Source organism: Tachypleus tridentatus, chromosome 4, assembly GCF_004210375.1.
Source record: "Tachypleus tridentatus isolate NWPU-2018 chromosome 4, ASM421037v1, whole genome shotgun sequence".
Lineage (NCBI taxonomy): Eukaryota > Metazoa > Arthropoda > Merostomata > Xiphosura > Limulidae > Tachypleus > Tachypleus tridentatus.
Genome location: NC_134828.1, coordinates 115,118,127 through 115,137,363, shown reverse-complemented (window position 1 = coordinate 115,137,363; position 19,237 = coordinate 115,118,127). Strand labels below are relative to the sequence as shown.

General features: G+C 34.0%; 1 protein-coding gene across 1 annotated transcript in view; it reads left to right on the top strand.

Annotated features, from left to right (window-relative positions):
- LOC143248200 (semaphorin-2A-like) overlaps positions 1–19,237 on the top strand; it is a 127,511-nt gene that overhangs the window by 69,663 nt on the left and 38,611 nt on the right. The window lies entirely within an intron of this gene.

Here is a 19,237-nt window from a genome sequence, read left to right as displayed (position 1 = left end):
TCCTTCATAAACATTGTAAACATGGTAGTAGAGATGGGTAATATCATTCCTTCACAACATTGTAAACATGGTAATAGGGATGGGTAGTATCATTCCTTCAAAAACACTGTAAAATGGTAGTAGGGATGGGTAGTATCATTCCTTCAAAAACATTGTAAACATGGTAGTAGGGATGGGAAATATCATTCCTTCACAACATTGTAAACATGGTAATAGGGATGGGTAATATCATTCCCTCAAAAACATTGTAAACATGGTAGTATAGATGGGTAATATCATTCTCTCAAAAACATTGTAGTAGGAGTGGGTAATATCATTCCTTCAAAAACATTGTAAACATGGTAGAAGGGTGGGTAATACCATTCCTTCAAAAACATTGTAAACATGGTAGTAGGGGTGAGTAATATCATTCCCTCAAAAACATGGTAGTAGGGATGGGTAATATCACTCCCTCAAAAATATTGTAAACATGGTCATAGGGATAGGTAATATCATTCCTTCAAAAACATTGTAAACATGGTAGTAGGGATGGGTAATATCATTCCTTCAAAAACATTGTAAACATGGTAGTAGCGAAGGGTATTATCATTCCTTCAAAAACATTGTAAACATGGTAGTAGGGATGGGTAATATCATTCCTTCAAAAACATTGTAAACATGGTAGTAGGGATGGGTAATATCATTACTTCACAAACATTGTGAACATGGTTGTAGGGGTGGGTAATATTACTCCCTCAAAAACATTGTAAACAAGGTAGTAGGGATAGGTAATATCATTCCTTCAAAAACATTGTAAACGTGGTCATAGGGATGGGTAATATTATTTTCTCAAAAACATTGTAAACATGGTAGTTGGGATGGGTAATATCACTTCCTTAAAAAAACATTGTAAACATGGTAACAGGGATGGGTAATATCATTTCTTCAGAACATTGTAAACGTGGTCGTAGGGATGGGTAATATTATTTTCTCAAAAACATTGTAAACATGGTAGTAGGGATGGGTAATATCACTCCCTCAAAAACATTGTAAACATGGTCGTAGGGATCGGTAATATCATTCCTTCAAAAACATTGTAAACATGGTAGTAGGGATGGGTAATATCATTCCTTCAAAAACATTGTAAACATGGTAGTAGGGATGGGTAATATCATTCCTTCAAAAACATTGTAAACATGGTAGTAGGGATGGGTAATATCATTCCTTCAAAAACATAGTAAACATGGTAGTAGGGATGGGTAATATCATTCCTTCTCCAACATTGTAAACATGGTAGTAGAGATGGGTAATATCATTCCTTCACAACATTGTAAACATGGTAGTAGGGATGGATAATATCATTCCTTCACAACATTGTAAACATGGTAGTAGGGATGGATAATATCATTCCTTTAAAAACATGGTAGTAGGGATGGGTAATATCATTTCTTCAAAAACAGTGTAAACATGGTAGTAGGGATGGGTAATATCATTACTTCACAAACATTGTGAACATGGTTGTAGGGGTGGGTAATATTATTTTCTCAAAAACATTGTAAACATGGTAGTGGGGATGGGTAATATCACTTCCTTAAAAAATATTGTAAATATGGTAACAGGGATGGGTGATATATTTTCTTCAGAACATTGTAAACATGGTAGTTGGGATGGGTCATATCACTCACTCAAAAACATTGTAAACGTGGTCGTAGGGATGGATAATATCATTCTAAGAAAAACATTGTAAACATGGTATTTGGGATGGGTAATATTATTTTCTCAAAAACATTGTAAACATGGTAGTAGGGGTGGGTAATATCATTCTTTGAAAAACATTGAAAACATGGAAGTAGGCATGGGTCATATCACTCCCTCAAAAACATTGTATACATGGTCGTAGGGATGGATAATATCATTCTTTGAAAAACATTGTAAACATAATAGTCGGGATGGGTAATATTATTTTCTCAAAAACATAGTAAACATGGTAGTAGGGGTGGGTAACATCATTTTTTCAAAAACATTGTAAACATGGTAGTTGGGACGGTTAATATTATTTTCTGAAAAACATTGTAAATATGGTAGTTGGGATGGGTAATATTTTATTCTCAAAGACATTGTAAACATGGTAGTAGGGATGGGTAATATCATTCCCTCAAAAACATTTTAAATATGGTCATAGGGATGGGTAATATCATTCCTTCACAACATTGTAAACAAGGTAGTAGGGATGGGTAAATATCATTCTTTCAAAAACATTGTACACATGGTAGTTGGGATGGGTAATATTTTCTCAAAAACATTGTAAACATTGTAGTTGGGATGGGTAATATTATTTTCTCAAAACATTGTAAATATGGTAGCAGGGATGGATAATATTATTTTCTCAAAAACATTGTACACATGGTAGTAGGGATGGGTAATATCATTCTTTGAAAAACATTGCAAACATGGTAGTAGGGATGGGTAATATCACTCCCTCAAAAGCATTGTAAACATGGTAACGGGGATGGGTAATATCATTCCTTCACAGCATTGTAAACATGGTAGTAGGGATGGGTAATATCATTCTTTAAAAAACATTGTGAACATGGTTGTAGGGGTGGGTAATATTACTCCCTCAAAAACATTGTAAACAAGGTAGTAGGGATGGGTAATATCATTACTTCACAAACATTGTGAACATGGTTGTAGGGGTGGGTAATATTACTCCCTCAAAAACATTGTAAACAAGGTAGTAGGGATAGGTAATATCATTCCTTCAAAAACATTGTAAACGTGGTCATAGGGATGGGTAATATTATTTTCTCAAAAACATTGTAAACATGGTAGTTGGGATGGGTAATATCACTTCCTTAAAAAAACATTGTAAACATGGTAACAGGGATGGGTAATATCATTTCTTCAGAACATTGTAAACGTGGTCGTAGGGATGGGTAATATTATTTTCTCAAAAACATTGTAAACATGGTAGTAGGGATGGGTAATATCACTCCCTCAAAAACATTGTAAACATGGTCGTAGGGATCGGTAATATCATTCCTTCAAAAACATTGTAAACATGGTAGTAGGGATGGGTAATATCATTCCTTCAAAAACATTGTAAACATGGTAGTAGGGATGGGTAATATCATTCCTTCACAAACATAGTAAACATGGTAGTAGGGATGGGTAATATCATTCCTTCTCCAACATTGTAAACATGGTAGTAGAGATGGGTAATATCATTCCTTCACAACATTGTAAACATGGTAGTAGGGATGGATAATATCATTCCTTCACAACATTGTAAACATGGTAGTAGGGATGGATAATATCATTCCTTTAAAAACATGGTAGTAGGGATGGGTAATATCATTTCTTCAAAAACAGTGTAAACATGGTAGTAGGGATGGGTAATATCATTACTTCACAAACATTGTGAACATGGTTGTAGGGGTGGGTAATATTATTTTCTCAAAAACATTGTAAACATGGTAGTGGGGATGGGTAATATCACTTCCTTAAAAAATATTGTAAATATGGTAACAGGGATGGGTGATATATTTTCTTCAGAACATTGTAAACATGGTAGTTGGGATGGGTCATATCACTCACTCAAAAACATTGTAAACGTGGTCGTAGGGATGGATAATATCATTCTAAGAAAAACATTGTAAACATGGTATTTGGGATGGGTAATATTATTTTCTCAAAAACATTGTAAACATGGTAGTAGGGGTGGGTAATATCATTCTTTGAAAAACATTGAAAACATGGAAGTAGGCATGGGTCATATCACTCCCTCAAAAACATTGTATACATGGTCGTAGGGATGGATAATATCATTCTTTGAAAACATTGTAAACATAATAGTCGGGATGGGTAATATTATTTTCTCAAAACATAGTAAACATGGTAGTAGGGTGGGTAACATCATTTTTCAAAAAACATTGTAAACATGGTAGTTGGGATGGTTAATATTATTTTCTGAAAAACATTGTAAATATGGTAGTTGGGATGGGTAATATTTTATTCTCAAAGACATTGTAAACATGGTAGTAGGGATGGGTAATATCATTCCCTCAAAAACATTTTAAATATGGTCATAGGGATGGGTAATATCATTCCTTCACAACATTGTAAACAAGGTAGTAGGGATGGGTAAATATCATTCTTTCAAAAACATTGTACACATGGTAGTTGGGATGGGTAATATTTTCTCAAAAACATTGTAAACATTGTAGTTGGGATGGGTAATATTATTTTCTCAAAACATTGTAAATATGGTAGCAGGGATGGATAATATTATTTTCTCAAAAACATTGTACACATGGTAGTAGGGATGGGTAATATCATTCTTTGAAAAACATTGCAAACATGGTAGTAGGGATGGGTAATATCACTCCCTCAAAAGCATTGTAAACATGGTAACGGGGATGGGTAATATCATTCCTTCACAGCATTGTAAACATGGTAGTAGGGATGGGTAATATCATTCTTTAAAAAACATTGTGAACATGGTTGTAGGGTGGGTAATATTACTCCCTCAAAAACATTGTAAACAAGGTAGTAGGGATAGGTAATATCATTCCTTCAAAAACATTGTAAACGTGGTCGTAGGGATGGGTAATATTATTTTCTCAAAAACATTGTAAACATGGTAGTTGGGATGGGTAATATCACTTTCTTAAAAAACATTGTAAACATGGTAACAGGGATGGTTAATATCATTTCTTCAGAACATTGTAAACGTGGTCGTAGGGATGGGTAATATTATTTTCTCAAAACCATTGTAAACATGGTAGTTGGGATGGGTAATATCACTTCCTTAAAAATATTGTAAACATGGTAACAGGGATGGGTGATATATTTTCTTCAGAACATTGTAAACATGGTAGTTGGGATGGGTCATATCATTCCTTCAAAAACATTGTAAACATGGTAGTAGGGATGGTTAATATCATTCCTTCACAACATTGTAAACATGGTAGTAGGGATGGGTAATATCATTTCTTCAAAAACAGTGTAAACATGGTAGTAGGGATGGGTAATATAATTTCTTCAAAAACAGTGTAAACATGGTAGTAGGGATGGGTAATATCATTCCTTCACAACATTGTAAACATGGTCGTAGGGATGGGTAAATATTCTTTCAAAAACATTGTACACATGGTAGTTGGGATGGGTAATATTTTCTCAAAAACATTGTAAACATTGTAGTTGGGATGGGTAATATTATTTTCTCAAAAACATTGTAAATATGGTAGGAGGGATGGGTAATATTATTTTCTTAAAAACATTGTACACATGGTAGAAGGGATGGGTAATATCATTCCTTCACAGCATTGTAAACATGGTAGTAGAGATGGGTAATATCATTCTTTGAAAAACATTGTAAACATGGTAGTAGGGATGGGTAATATCATTACATCACAAACATTGTGAACATGGTTGTAGGGGTGGGTAATATTACTCCCTGAAAAACATTGTAAACATGATAGTTGGGATGGGTAATATTATTTTCTCAAAAACATTGTAAACATGGTAGTAGGGATTGTAATATCATTCCTTCAAAAACATTGTAAACATGGTTGTAGGGATGGGTAATATCATTCCTTCAAAAACATTGTAAACATGGTCGTAGGGATTGGTAATATTATTTTCTCAAAAACATTGTAAACATGGTAGTTGGGATGGGTAATATCACTTCCTTAAAAAACATTGTAAACATGGTAATAGGGATGGGTAGTATTATTTTCTCAGACATTTTAAACATGGTAGTAGGGATGGGTAATATCATTCCTTTAAAAACATTGTAAACATGGTCGTAGGGATGGGTAATATTATTTTCTCAAAAACATTGTAAACATGGTCGTAGGGACGGGTAATAATATTTTCTCAAAAACATTGTAAACATGGTAGTTGGGATGGGTAATATCACTTCCTTAAAAACATTGTAAACATGGTAACAGGGATGGGTAATATCATTCCTTCAAAATTATTGTAAACATGGTCGTAGGGATGGGTAATATCATTCCTTCACAAACATTGTAAACATGGTAGTTGGGAAGGGTAATATCATTCCTTCAAAATTATTGTAAACATGGTCGTAGGGATGGTAAAAATCACTTCCTTAAAAAACATTGTAAACATAGTAACAGGGATGGGTAATATCATTTCTTCAGAACATTGTAAATATGGTAGTAGGGATGGGTAATATCATTTCTTCAGAACATTGTAAACATGGTAGTAGGGATGGGTAATATCATTCCCTTAAAAACTTTGTAAATTTGGTTGTAGGGATGGGTAATATCACTCCCTCAAAAACATTGTAAACATAGTAACAGGGATGGGTAATATCATTACTTCACAAATATTGTGAACATGGTTGTAGGGGTTGGTAATATTACTCCTTCAAAAACATTGTAAACGTGGTCGTAGGGATGGGTAATATTATTTTTTCCAAAAACATTGTAAACATGGTAGTTGGGATGGGTAATATCACTTCCTTAAAAAATATTGTAAAAACGGTAACAGGGATGGGTAATATCATTTCTTCAGAACATTGTAAACATGGTAGTTGGGATGGGTCTTATCACTCCCTCAAAAACATTGTAAACATGGTCGTAGGGATGGATAATATCATTCTTTGAAAAACATTGTAAACATGGTTATTGGGATGGGTAATATTATTTTCTCAAAAACATTGTAAACATGGTAGTAGGGGTGGGTAATATCATTTTTTCAAAAACATTGTAAACATGGTCGTAGGGATGGGTAATATTATTTTCTCAAAAACATTGTAAACATGGTAGTAGGGATGGGTAATATTATTTTCTCAAAAACATTGTAAACATGGTAGTAGGGATGGGTAATATCATTCCTTCTCAACATTGTAAACAAGGTAGTAGGGATGGGTAAATATCATTTTTTCAAAAACATTGTAAACAAGGTAGTAGGGATGGATAAATATCATTATTTCAAAAACATTGTAAACATGGTAGTAGGGATGGGTAATATTTTCTCAAAAACATTGTAAACATTGTAGTTGGGATGGGTAATATTTTCTCAAAAACATTGTACACATGGTAGAAGGGATGGGTAATATCATTCTTTGAAAAACATTGTAAATATGGTAGTAGGGATGGGTAATATCATTACTTCACAAACATTGTGAACATGGTTGTAGGGGTGGGTAATATCATTCTTTGAAAAACATTGTAAATATGGTAGTAGGGATGGGTAATATCATTACTTCACAAACATTGTGAACATGGTTGTAGGGGTGGGTAATATTACTCCCTCAAAAACATTGTAAACAAGGTAGTAGGGATAGGTAATATCATTCCTTCAAAAACATTGTAAACGTGGTAGTAGGGATGGGTAATATCATTCCCTCAAAAACATTTTAAATATGGTCATAGGGATGGGTAATATCATTCCTTCACAACATTGTAAACAAGGTAGTAGGGATGGGTAAATATCATTCTTTCAAAAACATTGTACACATGGTAGTTGGGATGGGTAATATTTTCTCAAAAACATTGTAAACATTGTAGTTGGGATGGGTAATATTATTTTCAAAACATTGTAAATATGGTAGCAGGGATGGATAATATTATTTTCTCAAAAACATTGTACACATGGTAGTAGGGATGGGTAATATCATTCTTTGAAAAACATTGTAAACATGGTAGTAGGGATGGGTAATATCACTCCCTCAAAAGCATTGTAAACATGGTAACGGGGATGGGTAATATCATTCCTTCACAGCATTGTAAACATGGTAGTAGGGATGGGTAATATCATTCTTTAAAAAACATTGTGAACATGGTTGTAGGGGTGGGTAATATTACTCCCTCAAAAACATTGTAAACAAGGTAGTAGGGATAGGTAATATCATTCCTTCAAAAACATTGTAAACGTGGTCGTAGGGATGGGTAATATTATTTTCTCAAAACATTGTAAACATGGTAGTTGGGATGGGTAATATCACTTTCTTAGAAAACATTGTAAACATGGTAACAGGGATGGGTAATATCATTTCTTCAGAACATTGTAAACGTGGTCGTAGGGATGGGTAATATTATTTTCTCAAAAACATTGTAAACATGGTAGTTGGGATGGGTAATATCACTTCCTTAAAAATATTGTAAACATGGTAACAGGGATGGGTGATATATTTTCTTCAGAACATTGTAAACATGGTAGTTGGGATGGGTCATATCATTCCTTCAAAAACATTGTAAACATGGTAGTAGGGATGGTTAATATCATTCCTTCACAACATTGTAAACATGGTAGTGAGGATGGGTAATATCATTTCTTCAAAAACAGTGTAAACATGGTAGTAGGGATGGGTAATATCATTACTTCACAAACATTGTGAACATGGTTGTAGGGGTGGGTAATATTACTCCCTCAAAAACATTGTAAACAAGGTAGTAGGGATAGGTAATATCATTCCTTGAAAAACATTGTAAACGTGGTCGTAGGGATGGGTAATATTATTTTCTCAAAAACATTGTAAACATGGTTGTTGGGATGGGTAATATCACTTCCTTAAAAAAACATTGTAAACATGGTAACAGGGATGGGTAATATCATTTCTTCAGAACATTGTAAACGTGGTCGTAGGGATGGGTAATATTATTTTCTCAAAAACATTGTAAACATGGTAGTAGGGATGGGTAATATCATTCCTTCAAAAACATTGTAAACATGGTAGTAGGGATGGGTAATATCATTCCTTCAAAAACATTGTAAACATGGTAGTAGGGATGGGTAATATCATTCCTTCAAAAACATTGTAAACATGATAGTAGGGATGGGTAATATCATTCCTTCTCCAACATTGTAAACATGGTAGTAGAGATGGGTAATATCATTCCTTTTCCAACATTGTAAACATGGTATAAGGGATGGGTAATAATACTTCCTGAAAAATGTTGTAAACATGGTAGTAGGGATGGATACATATCATTCCTTTAAAAACATTGTAAACATGGTAACAGGGATGGGTAATATCATTTCTTCAGAACATTGTAAACATGGTAGTAGGGGTGGGTAATATCATTCCCTCAAAACATGGTAGTAATGATGGGTAATATCATTCCCTTAAAAACTTTGTAAACCTGGTTGTAGGGATGGGTAATATCATTCCCTCATAAACATTGTAAACATGGTAACAGGGATGGGTAATATTATTTTCTCAAAAAAACATTGTAAACATGGTAACAGGGATGGGTAATATCATTTCTTCAGAACATTGTAAACATTGTAGTTGGGATGGGTAATATTATTTTCTCAAAACATTGTAAATATGGTAGCAGGGATGGATAATATTATTTTCTCAAAAACATTGTACACATGGTAGTAGGGATGGGTAATATCATTCTTTGAAAAACATTGTAAACATGGTAGTAGGGATGGGTAATATCACTCCCTCAAAAGCATTGTAAACATGGTAACGGGGATGGGTAATATCATTCCTTCACAGCATTGTAAACATGGTAGTAGGGATGGGTAATATCATTCTTTAAAAAACATTGTGAACATGGTTGTAGGGGGGGTAATATTACTCCCTCAAAAACATTGTAAACAAGGTAGTAGGGATAGGTAATATCATTCCTTCAAAAACATTGTAAACGTGGTCGTAGGGATGGGTAATATTATTTTCTCAAAAACATTGTAAACATGGTAGTTGGGATGGGTAATATCACTTTCTTAGAAAAACATTGTAAACATGGTAACAGGGATGGGTAATATCATTTCTTCAGAACATTGTAAACGTGGTCGTAGGGATGGGTAATATTATTTTCTCAAAAACATTGTAAACATGGTAGTTGGGATGGGTAATATCACTTCCTTAAAAATATTGTAAACATGGTAACAGGGATGGGTGATATATTTTCTTCAGAACATTGTAAACATGGTAGTTGGGATGGGTCATATCATTCCTTCAAAAACATTGTAAACATGGTAGTAGGGATGGTTAATATCATTCCTTCACAACATTGTAAACATGGTAGTGAGGATGGGTAATATCATTTCTTCAAAAACAGTGTAAACATGGTAGTAGGGATGGGTAATATCATTACTTCACAAACATTGTGAACATGGTTGTAGGGGTGGGTAATATTACTCCCTCAAAAACATTGTAAACAAGGTAGTAGGGATAGGTAATATCATTCCTTGAAAACATTGTAAACGTGGTCGTAGGGATGGGTAATATTATTTTCTCAAAAACATTGTAAACATGGTTGTTGGGATGGGTAATATCACTTCCTTAAAAAAACATTGTAAACATGGTAACAGGGATGGGTAATATCATTTCTTCAGAACATTGTAAACGTGGTCGTAGGGATGGGTAATATTATTTTCTCAAAAACATTGTAAACATGGTAGTAGGGATGGGTAATATCATTCCTTCAAAAACATTGTAAACATGGTAGTAGGGATGGGTAATATCATTCCTTCAAAAACATTGTAAACATGGTAGTAGGGATGGGTAATATCATTCCTTCAAAAACATTGTAAACATGATAGTAGGGATGGGTAATATCATTCCTTCTCCAACATTGTAAACATGGTAGTAGAGATGGGTAATATCATTCCTTTTCCAACATTGTAAACATGGTATAAGGGATGGGTAATAATACTTCCTGAAAAATGTTGTAAACATGGTAGTAGGGATGGATACATATCATTCCTTTAAAAACATTGTAAACATGGTAACAGGGATGGGTAATATCATTTCTTCAGAACATTGTAAACATGGTAGTAGGGGTGGGTAATATCATTCCCTCAAAACATGGTAGTAATGATGGGTAATATCATTCCCTTAAAAACTTTGTAAACCTGGTTGTAGGGATGGGTAATATCATTCCCTCATAAACATTGTAAACATGGTAACAGGGATGGGTAATATTATTTTCTCAAAAAAACATTGTAAACATGGTAACAGGGATGGGTAATATCATTTCTTCAGAACATTGTAAATGTGGTCGTAGGGATGGGTAATATTATTTTCTCAAAAACATTGTAAACATGGTAGTTGGGATGGGTAATATCATTTCTTCAGAACATTGTAAACATGGTAGTTGGGATGGGTCATATCACTCCCTCAAAAACATTTTAAATATGGTCATAGGGATGGTTAATATCATTCCTTCACAACATTGTAAACATGGTCGTAGGGATGGATAATATCATTCTTTGAAAAACATTGTAAACATGGTAGTTGGGATGGGTAATGTCATTCCCTCAAAAACATTTTAAATATGGTCATAGGGATGGGTAATATCATTCCTTCACAACATTGTAAACAAGGTAGTATGGATGGGTAAATATTCTTTCAAAAACATTGTACACATGGTAGTTGGGATGGGTAATATTTTCTCAAAAACATTGTAAACATTGTAGTTGGGATGGGTAATATTATTTTCTCAAAAACATTGTAAATATGGTAGCAGGGATGGGTAATATTATTTTCTTAAAAACATTGTACACATGGTAGAAGGGATGGGTAATATCATTCCTTCAGCATTGTAAACATGGTAGTAGAGATGGGTAATATCATTCTTTGAAAAACATTGTAAACATGGTAGTAGGGATGGGTAATATCATTACATCACAAACATTGTGAACATGGTTGTAGGGGTGGGTAATATCATTTTTCCAAAAACATTGTAAACATGGTCGTAGGGATGGGTAATATTATTTTCTCAAAAACATTGTAAACATGGTAGTAGGGATGGGTAATATTTTCTCAAAAACATTGTAAACATGGTAGTATGGATGGGTAATATCATTCCTTCTCAACATTGTAAACAAGGTAGTAGGGATGGGTAAATATCATTCTTTCAAAAACATTGTAAACAAGGTAGTAGGGATGGGTAAATATCATTCTTTCAAAAACATTGTAAACATGGTAGTAGGGATGGGTAATATTTTCTCAAAAACATTGTAAACATTGTAGTTGGGATGGGTAATATTTTCTCAAAAACATTGTACACATGGTAGAAGGGATGGGTAATATCATTCTTTGAAAAACATTGTAAATATGGTAGTAGGGATGGGTAATATCATTACTTCACAAACATTGTGAACATGGTTGTAGGGATGGGTAAATATCATTCTTTCAAAAACATTGTAAACATGGTAGTAGGGATGGGTAATATTTTCTCAAAAACATTGTAAACATGGTAGTAGGGATTGTAATATCATTCCTTCAAAAACATTGCAAACATGGTTGTAGGGATGGGTAATATCATTCCTTCAAAAACATTGTAAACATGGTCGTAGGGATTGGTAATATTATTTTCTCAAAAACATTGTAAACATGGTAGTTGGGATGGGTAATATCACTTCCTTAAAAAACATTGTAAACATGGTAATAGGGATGGGTAGTATTATTTTCTCAGACATTGTAAACATGGTAGTAGGGATGGGTAATATCATTCCTTCAAAAACATTGTAAACATGGTCGTAGGGATGGGTAATATTATTTTCTCAAAAACATTGTAAACATGGTCGTAGGGACGGGTAATAATATTTTCTCAAAAACATTGTAAACATGGTAGTTGGGATGGGTAATATCACTTCCTTAAAAACATTGTAAACATGGTAACAGGGATGGGTAGTATTATTTTCTGAAAGACATTGTAAACATGGTAGTAGGGATGGGTAATATCATTCCCTGAAAAACATTGTTAACATGGTAGTAGGGATGGGTAATATCATTCCCTCAAAACATTGTAAACATGGTTGTAGGGATGGGTAATACCATTTTGTCAAAAACATTGTAAACATGGTCGTAGGGATGGGTAATATCATTCCTTCACAAACATTGTAAACATGGTAGTAGGGATGGGTAATATTTTCTCAAAAACATTGTAAACATTGTAGTTGGGATGGGTAATATTATTTTCTCAAAAACATTGTACACATGGTAGAAGGGATGGGTAATATTATTACTTCACAAACGTGAACATGGTTGTAGGGGTGGGTAATATTACTCCTTCAAAAACATTGTAAACATGGTCATAGGGATGGGTAATATTATTTTCTCAAAAACATTGTAAACATGGTAGTAGGGATGGGTAATATCATTCCTTCAAAAACATTTTAAACATGGTCGTATGGATGGGTAATATCATTCCCTCAAAAACATTGTAAACAAGGTAGTAGGGATGGGTAATATCATTCCTTCAAAAACATTGTAAACATTGTCGTAGGGATGGGTAATATCATTCCCTCAAAAACATTGTAAACAAGGTAGTAGTGATGGGTAATATCATTCCTTCAAAAACATTGTAAACATGGTTGTAGGGATGGGTAATATTATTTTCTCAAAAACATTGTAAACATGATAGTAGGGATGGGTACATATCATTCCTTCTCCAACATTGTGAACATGGTAGTAGGGGTGGGTAATATTACTCCCTAAAAAAATTGTAAACAAGGTAGTAGGGATGGTATTTGAACTAGCTCTACATTATAGCACATGTACACAGTGTAGAAGAATGGGAACAGACACAAATAAATTAAACTTTATTGTTATTAAACTGTTATATATATTGCTATATGTTAATTCTTTCTTGTGCTCTTATGTTAATTTGTTACTATCTTATTTGTATTGTTTCTATGTGATTAATATTAGCCATCTCAACATTTAATCAGTTATTACGAGAAAACCCACTTTTAGAGAAAAACGTGTACGTAAAAATGGCTCATTTGGGTTGAAAAAAGTTTTATGTAGAGGAGGGATCAACGCTTCTACCTTCTTCTTTGTGAAACTGACGATGACTGAAGAAGTTTGAAATGTTGTTTACTCCTCTATGTAAAAACATTTCACAACCCAAACAAGATGTTTTTACATATATATTCATTTCTACGTTTATATTGTTCTTTTTTTTAAAGTTTCTTTTTACATGTTTACTCATTTTTTAAGTTTGTGTTTCATTAGAATTGTTTTTATTAAATTAATAAATTAATAAATTATTGCTGTGAAGGATAGTTGACTAATAAAAGAAAAACTGTTCACACATTAAACTAGATATGAAATAACTGTTAAATACATTATTACATGAAATAACTGTTGAATACATTATTACACATTTTGTATTTAAGTAACTTAATTCAAGAAGTGAACCAGTCATCAAAGCTCAGTTGATTAATATCACTAGAGTCAAATAAAAACAACAACTAAGGACTGAAAAATGAATTGCTTCTCTGACAAATTAATGTGAACTGTCTGTAAGGATTCACAAATTTGTTATGTGATTAAATGTTATATTTTTTGCAACACAGATTAAGCGATAAACACAGGACTGATAAACAGTTAAAAATCAACATTCCTTAAATTTGTGTGAAACTAATGCTATATAAGGAAGAACATGCAGGAGAAAAGACCACAAGATAATAAAAATAAAGAAAAAAGTGTTCAAACTGGTAAAACATGTGCCTGTAACAGAAATCTTATTATTATTTGCAAAATGTTGAGCAGAAGCTCTTAATTAGGCAGTTTAAACCACGTTACACAGAGAAGAGGTTTAGACAGAATTGTTGAAGGGCTAGAATGTAAAGTGATTCTAAACTGTGTACGTACTGCATGGAGCATTTTAACAAAAGTGATTCTAAACTGTGTACGTACTGCATGGAGCATTTTAACAAAAGTGATTCTAAACTGTGTACATACTACATGGAGCATTTTAACAAAAGTGATTCTAAACTGTGTACGTACTGCATGGAGCATTTTAACAAAAGTGATTCTAAACTGTGTACATACTACATGGAGCATTGTAACAAAAGTGATTCTAAACTGTGTACGTACTGCATGGAGCATTTTAACAAAAGTGATTCTAAACTGTGTACATACTACATGGAGCATTGTAACAAAAGTGATTCTAAACTGTGTACGTACTGCATGGAGCATTTTAACAAAAGTGATTCTAAACTGTGTACATACTGCATGGAGCATTTTAACAAAAGTGATTCTAAACTGTGTACGTACTTCATGGAGCATTTTAACAAAACTGCTGTGAAGAAGAACATTGTTGAAGCAGTTCTGGTAATAGTTAGTTTTAAAAATGGGTAATAAATATTAAATATAAATTGGATTTTAGAAAATAAAAAAGGACACAAAAAGTAATACACATAAATTTGGAAAATGATAAAGTAATAATAACAGTAATGATCAATGATATATGTGTAGCCACTGTCAAGTTTACAATGGTGGCAGAGACATGTAGATGGAAACTGTAATCACCTGAAATAAAAATGTTTATTAGTTCTACATAATTCAAGAGAATATAGTTTTAATGTAGGTTTATATTGTAGACTTTCATGATCATACTTGTTGTAGGGGGGAGGCATGCAACATAACAAGCACACTCATGTCATCAAGTAGAGGGGGGAGGCATGCAACATAACAAGCACACTCATGTCATCAAGTACAGGGGGGAGGCATGCAACATAACAAGCACACTCATGTCATCAAGTACAGGGGAGGCATGCAACATAACAAGCACACTCATGTCATCAAGTACAGGGGAGGCATGCAACATAACAAGCACGCTCATGTCATCAAGTACAGGGGGAGGCATGCAACATAACAAGCACGCTCATGTCATCAAGTACAGGGGGAGGCATGCAACATAACAAGCACGCTCATCCCATCAAGTACAGGGGGGCATGCAACATAACAAGCACGCTCATGTCATCAAGTACAGGGGGAGGCATGCAACATAACAAGCACGCTCATGTCATCAGTACAGGGGAGGCATGCAACATAACAAGCACGCTCATCCCATCAAGTACAGGGGCATGCAACATAACAAGCACACTCATGTCATCAAGTACAGGGGGAGGCATGCAACATAACAAGCACACTCATGTCATCAAGTACAGGGGGGCATGCAACATAACAAGTACACTCATGTCATCAAGTACAGGGGGAGGCATGCAACATAACAAGTACGCTCATGTCATCAAGTACAGGGGGGAAACATGCAACATAACAAGTACGCTCATGTCATCAAGTACAGGGGGGAAACATGCAACATTACAAGCACACTCATGTCATCAAGTTCAGGGGGGCATGCAACATTACAAGCACACTCATGTCATCAAGTTCAGGGGGGCATGCAACATAAGTACGCTCATGTCATCAAGTACAGGGGGCATGCAACATAACAAGCACACTCATGTCATCAAGTACAGGGGGGCATGCAACATAACAAGCACACTCATGTCATCAAGTACAGGGGGCATGCAACATAACAAGCACACTCATGTCATCAAGTACAGGGGAGGCATGCAACATAACAAGCACACTCATGTCATCAAGTACAGGGGGAGGCATGCAACATAACAAGCACACTCATGTCATCAAGTACAGGGGGGCATGCAACATAACAAGTACACTCATGTCATCAAGTACAGGGGGAGGCATGCAACATAACAAGTACGCTCATGTCATCAAGTACAGGGGGGAAACATGCAACATAACAAGTACGCTCATGTCATCAAGTACAGGTGGGCATGCAACATAACAAGTACGCTCATGTCATCAAGTACAGGGGCATGCAACATAACAAGTAACGCTCATGTCATCAAGTACAGGGGCATGCAACATAACAAGCACACTCATGTCATCAAGTACAGGGGGCATGCAACATAACAAGCACACTCATGTCATCAAGTACAGGGGGCATGCAACATAACAAGCACACTCATGTCATCAAGTACAGGGGAGGCATGCAACATTACAAGCACACTCATGTCATCAAGTTCAGGGGGGCATGCAACATTACAAGCACACTCATGTCATCAAGTTCAGGGGGGCATGCAACATAACAAGTATGCTCATGCCATCAAGTACGGTTAAGGGGTCAATAATTGGATCCTATAACATCATCCTATTTAGCAAAAGAAAAGTGAGAGAGAATGATTTTCAGTCACAGTTATAGGAGCAAGATAAATATTGTGAGCTATAACACTTAATGTTATTACAGTAATGCCCCGTCTAGTAGAATCAGTAACACAAGAACCTGCGCTGTTAAAAATACGTTATCTTTGTATTACTTTATGTATTCTTATCTAGTTGTTTTTGAGGTTATACCATGCATAACAATAGTTATAATCCTGAAAAGAACTAGCTTTATGACCAGCAACTAGATGCTGAAGAGTACTGTAAGTACTAAATATATATTGCAAGTTCAAATATTATCTGTATCTCTAAAATGAAGATAGAGTCTCTGTTTACATCTAATCATATGTAATAAAACTACAGTCATCCAAGGTGGATATCTAGCATTATGTAGTTTAACAGTTTCACAAAATGGAAAATATAAATTATACAGTGTACAATAATGCTCTGCAAAAGAGAAGAAAAACTGAATTGATCTGTGGTTCCCTGTTAATGGTAGAGTTCCCATTAACATCACTTAAAGCAAGGATTAAAATTTTTCAGTGTGTCACCATTAATAAGTGTATTTGGTATTGTAATAAACTTTGATGAAATTACTAATACAGCAGAGAATAATGTTAAGACATAATGATGTGAAATATCAAACCAAATTCCATCAGGAACTACATCACAACAATTTGTAAATATATTATCAAGTGTCAATACAGCAGCACTTACTACCTTAATAAGTTGGTACATACAAGGCTGTGCATTAATGACAGATATCAAATTATTTAATTCAAGCTTCAAGTCATGTGGTTATGATTGGTAAAAGTTTGAATATAATGAAAGACTTTACATTAAAGTCATTCAATCAGTTTAAAGAGTTATCTAAAGTGATTCTAAAGTATATAAAAAAATCACTACACTTATAAGAATTTAAGAAGTATCGATATATCAGGCTTAAATTTGCAATTAAAAAACTGAGTTATCACATCATCTATTTTATGAATAATACTTCTAATGTTCAGACATATTAAATTAAGCCTATTTTCCATTATTAATCTTGTTAGTAAATGCCCCTTTACTCTGTCTTAGATTATGTTTCAGGTAAAAAGAAAATTTGAAAATTAAACCGTCCAGCCAAAACTCGGAAGAAAAATATTTTGATCCTAATTCAGACTGTCAGTTAAGTTCAACACAGAATGAAGTTGATATACTTATCTTTTCAGTTGTGAGCTGTTTACATTTCTTTTCACACTGAAGTCATTTATCTAAAAATAACTGTTGTATCACTTACTGTGGTATCTTGTACACATTGCCCAATATACATCATCCTGCTACCATCATAAGCTGATTTCAAAGAAACATCTTTATTGGTTTTTTTTTTAACACATCATGTGCCAGTAGCCCAGTTTTTCACCTGTTTCTTTTTTTTCTTGGAATATAACAAATTATCTTTTAGGATTCTCTTGTGCTTTATCATCAGAAACACACTGATATGGATATTCAATTTGGATAACATAATTTTTAGAAATTTCTTTATTAGCCCTTTCTGGTTCACTGTTTAATTTGTCAGTTGTATTAACTGTCTGATACTTACTCTTAAGTGCAACAGCATAAGTTCAAGAACTGTTAGTTTTCAAAGGATCAGTTTCCATATTAATTGTATTTTTGAGCACTGAAACTACTACATTATGGCCATGTATTAATAGATTCTGCCCACTTTCCTTTACTTTACTGTGATATAATTTGTAATAGATTCTGCCCACTTTCCTTTACTTTACTGTGACATAATTTGTAATAGATTCTGCCCACTTTCCTTTACTTTACTGTGACATAATTTGTAATAGATTCTGCCCACTTTCCTTTACTTTACTGTGACATAATTTGTAATAGATTCTGCCCACTTTCCTTTACTTTACTGTGATATAATTTGTAATAGATTCTGCCCACTTTCCTTTACTTTACTGTGATATAATTTGTAATAGATTCTGCCCACTTTCCTTTACTTTACTGTGATATAATTTGTAATAGATTCTGCCCACTTTCCTTTACTTTACTGTGATATAATTTGTAATAGATTCTGCCCACTTTCCTTTACTTTACTGTGACATAATTTGTAATAGATTCTGCCTACTTTCCTTTACTTTACTGTGACATAATTTGTAATAGATTCTGCCTACTTTCCTTTACTTTACTGTGACATAATTTGTAATAGATTCTGCCCACTTTCCTTTACTTTACTGTGACATAATTTGTAATAGATTCTGCCTACTTTCCTTTACTTTACTGTGACATAATTTGTAATAGATTCTGCCTACTTTCCTTTACTTTACTGTGACATAATTTGTAATAGATTCT